The sequence below is a fragment of the Lipotes vexillifer genome, unplaced genomic scaffold (assembly GCF_000442215.2).
Source record: "Lipotes vexillifer unplaced genomic scaffold, Lipotes_vexillifer_v1.1 scaffold209, whole genome shotgun sequence".
Classification (NCBI taxonomy): Eukaryota; Metazoa; Chordata; class Mammalia; order Artiodactyla; family Lipotidae; genus Lipotes; species Lipotes vexillifer.
Window position 1 is genome coordinate 915,171 of NW_006787556.1, and position 4,725 is coordinate 919,895.

Genomic DNA, 4,725 nt, shown 5'->3' on the forward strand with positions numbered 1-4,725 from the left:
TTTTTTTTTTTTCTTGCGTTATGCGGGCCTCTCACTGTCGTGGCCTCTCCCATTTGCGGAGCACAGGCTCCGGACGCGCAGGCCCAGCGGCCATGGCTCACGGGCCCAGCCGCTCCGCGGCACGTGGGATCTTCCCGAAACGGGGCACGAACCCGCGTCTCCTGCATCGGCAGGCGGACTCTCAAGCACTGCGCCACCAGGGAAGCCCCTGAATTAATTTTTGAATAAAGCGTTAGACTTAGGTTGAGTTTCATTTTTTGCCTATGGCTGTCTAATTGCTTCAGCATCATTTGTTGAAAAAACTATCTTTCCTCCATTGAATGGCTTTGGTATCTTTGTCAAAAGAAAAAAAAAAGTTGAGCATATTTGTGTGGGTCTATTTCTGGGATCTCTATTCTGTTCCACTGATTGATGTGTCTGTCCCTCCACCTATAATACACAGCATTAATTATTGTTGCTATATAATAAGTCTTAAAATTGGGTAGACTGATTCCTTACACTTTATTGTTCTTTTTCAAAATTATTTTAGCTATTCTAGTTCCTTTGCCTTCCAAATAAATTTGGAACAATATTGTTTATGTCAACAAAAAATGTTGGAATTTTGATAGTAAATTTCATTAAACCTGCATATCAATTTGGGGAAAAATTGACATCTTTACTAAGTTGAGTCTTTTGACCCATGAACACAGAATGTCTCTCCATTTATTTAGATCTTTATTTCATCAACATTGTATAGTTTTTAGAATATAAATTTGTATTTGTTTTGTTATTTATACCTAAGCAGATTTTGAGCAATTGTAAATAGTATTTTTAATTTTGGTGTCCACATGGGGTGTGTGTGTATGTGTACCATATTAATTTGTTCCTCGGAGTTTTTTGGTTAGATTCAATAAGATTTTCTACATAGAAAATTACAGCATCTGCAAATGGAGACAGTTTTATTTTTTCTTTTTGAATCCATATGCCTTTTTACTTCCCTTTCTTGCCTTATCGCACTGTCTAGAACTGCTAGCACTATTTTGAACAAGAGGGATGAGAGCAAATATACTTGCCTTGTTCCTGATTTTAGGAGGAAAGCACTCACTCAGACTTTTCACCATTAAGTATAACGTTAGCTGTAGGCTTTGTAGGTGCTCTCGTCAAGTTGAAGAGGTTTCCCTGAATTCCTGTTTTCCTGAGAGTCTTTTTTTTTTTTTTTTAATCATGAGTGGGTGTCGAATTGTGTCAAATAATCCTTCTGAATCAATTGATATAATCATGTGATTTTCTTCAGAGTCTTAATGGTGGTTACATGGGTTGATTTTTTTTTTTTTTTTGGCGGTACGCAGGCCTCTTACTGTTGTGGCCTCTCCCATTGCGGAGCACAGGCTCCGGACGTGCAGGCCCAGCGGCCATGGCTCACGGGCCCAGCCGCTCCGCGGCATGTGGGATCCTCCCGGACCGGGGCACGAACCCGTGTCCCCTGCATGGGCAGGCGGACCCTCAACCACTGCGCTACCAGGGAAGCCCCATGGGTTGATTTTTGAATACTGAACCAGACTTGCCTCCCTGGAATAAACTCCACTTGGGCATGATGTATAAATCTTTTTATACATCGCTAAAATCTATTTGCCGATAATTTGTTAAGCATTTTTTTATTTATATTCATGAGAGATATTGGTCTGTACTTATCTTTTTTTTGGTACTGTTGTTGTCTGTCCCCTCCCCCTCCCCCCCCCCCCCCAATATAGCTTCATAAAATGAATTGGGAGGCAATTCTTCTATTTTGTGAAAGAAATTATATAGAATTCGTGTTAATTTTTCTTTAAACATTTGGCAGAATTCTCCAGAGAAACTATCTGGGCCTGGAGAGGTGTTTTTTTTTTTTTTTTTTGGTGGGGACGAGAAGGGGGCAGTTTAAAATTATTAATTTTCTTATTTGTTACACAGGTCTATTCAAATGATGTATTTCATATTGGGTTAATTGTGGTAGGTTTTTGCCGAGGATTTAATCTGTTTTGTCTAAGTTATCAAATTTATGTGTATAGCGTTCATAGTATTCCCTTCTTTTTTTTTTTAATAAATTTATTTATTTATTTCTGGCTGCATTGAGTCTTCGTTACTACACGCGGGCTTTCTCTAGTTGCAGAGCAGGGACTACTATTCATTGCGGTGTGCGGGCTTCTTGTTACAGTGGCTTCTCTTGTTGTGGAGCACGGACTCTAGGGCGTGCGGGCTTCAGTAGTTGTGGCACACGGGCTCAGTAGTTGTGGCTCGCGGGCTCTAGAGCGCAGGCTCAGTTGCTCCGTGGCATGTGGGATCTTCCCGGACCAGGGCTCGAACCCGTGTCCCCTGCATTGGCAGGCAGGTTCTTAACCACTGTGCCACCAGGGAAGCCCTCCCTTATCTTTTTGATATTTGTGAGGTCTTTAGTGATATGCCATGTTTCATTCCTATATTTGTAATTTGTGTCTTTTTCTTGTCACTCTTCCTAGTGGTTTGTCAATTTTATTGATTTTTTTCCTCAAAGAACCAACTCTTTGTTTCATGGATATTCTCTATTTTTCTTTTATAAGTTTCATTGATTTCTGTTCTTTTTCTTATCTTTTTAAAATTCCCTTGCTCATGCGTGTTATGGGTTTAGTTTGATCTTCTTTTTCTAGGTTCTTGAGGTGGGAGTTTAGATGATTGATTTTTAGACCTTTCTTCTTTTCTAATGTATGTGTTTAGTGCTATAATTTTCCCTTAGCATTGCTTTAGCTGTGTGCCACAAATTTTGATATGTTGTTTTCATTTTTATTCAGTTCAGTGTGTTTTTTTTCTTGAAACTTCTTCATTGACCCATAGGTTATTCGGAAGTGTATTGTTCAGTGTCTAAGTATTTGGAGATTTTCCTCTTATCCTTCTATTATTGATTTCTAGTTTGTTTCGTGCTAGTCAGAGGACACATTGTTTGATTCAGTTCTTTTAAATTAGTTGAGATTGGTTTTATGGTCCAGGATATGGTCCAGGATTCTGTGGGAGAATAAAAAAATGTGTATTCTGCTGTTGTTGGTTAGAGTGTTCTATAAATGTTGATAAGGTCCTGTTGGTTGATGGTGTTGTTGAATTCTTCTGTATCTTTGCTGATCTTCTATAGTTCTATCACTTGTTGAGAGAGGGGTATTGAAGTCTCCAAATATAATTGTGGATTTGTCTACTTCTCTTTTTAGTTCAGTTCATTTTTGCTTCACTTGTTTTGCAGCTCTTTTGTTTGGGGCATATGCATTTAGGATTGTTATGTTTTCTTGGTGGATTGGTCCCTTTATTATTATGTAATGATCTTCTTGGTGTCTGGTAATTCTTTGTTCTGAAGTTTGCTTTATCTGATATTGATACAATGATGCCTGCTTCCCATTGCTTAATATTTGCATGGTATAACTTTTCCCATCCTTTTACTTTCAATTTGCCTATATCATTTTATATATATATCTTCCAGTTTTATTGAGATATAATTGACATACAGCACTGTGTAAGTTTAAGGTGTACAACATAATGATTTGACTTACATACATCATGAAATGATTATCGCAGTAAGCTTAGTGACCATCCATTATCTCATATGCAAAATTAAAGAAATAGAAAAAATTATTTTTCCTTGTGATGAGAACTCGTAGGATTTGCTCTCTTAACTTTTATATATAACATACACCAGTGTTAATTATGTTTATCATGTACATTACATCCCTAGTACTTATTTATCTTAAAACTGGAAGTTTGTACTTATTGACTGTTTTCATCCAGTTCCCTTTCCTCCCATTGTATCATTATATTTAAAGTGAGTTTCCTGTAGACAGTATATAGTTGGGTCACATATTTTTTTCATCCACACCGTTGATCTCTATCTCTAATTGGTGTATTTAGACTATTTACATTTAATGTATTTATTGGTATGGTAGAGCTTAAGTCTGCCATTTTATTTTTTATTTTTGTTTTTTCTGTTTTCTTTTTCCTGACTTCCTGAGAGTTTCTTGAAAAAAAATTTTTTTTTTCATTAAAAATATTTTTTAACATCTTTATTGGAGTATAATTACTTTACAATGGTGTGTTAGTTTCTGCTTTATAACAAAGTCAATCAGCTATACATATACATATATCCCCATATCTCTTCCCTCTTACGTCTCCCTCCCACCCTCCCTATCCCTCCCCTCTAGGTGGTCACAAAGCACCAAGCTAATCTCCCTGTGCTATGCGGCTGCTTCCCACTAGCTATCTGTTTTACATTTGATAGTGTATATATGTCCATGCCACTCTCTCACTTTGTCCCAGCTTACCCTTCCCCCTCCCCGTGTCCTCAAGTCCATTCTCTAGTAGGTCTGCATCTTTATTCCCGTCTTGCCCCTAGGTTCTTCATGACCTTTTTTTTTTTAGATTCCATATATATGTGTTAACATATGGTATTTGTTTTTCTCTTTCTGACTTACTTCACTCAGTATGACAGACTCTAGGTCCATCCACCTCACTACAAATAGCTCAGTTTCGTTTCTTTTTATAGCTAAGTAATATTCCATTGTATGCATGTGCCACATCTTCCTTATCCATTCATCTGTCGATGGACACTTAGGTTGCTTTCAAGTCCTGGCTATTGTAAATAGTGCTGCAGTGAACATTGTGGTACATGACTCTTTTTGAATTACGGCTTTCTCAGGGTATATGCCCAGTAGTGGGATTGCTGGGTCATATGGTAGTTCTATTTGTAGTTTTTTA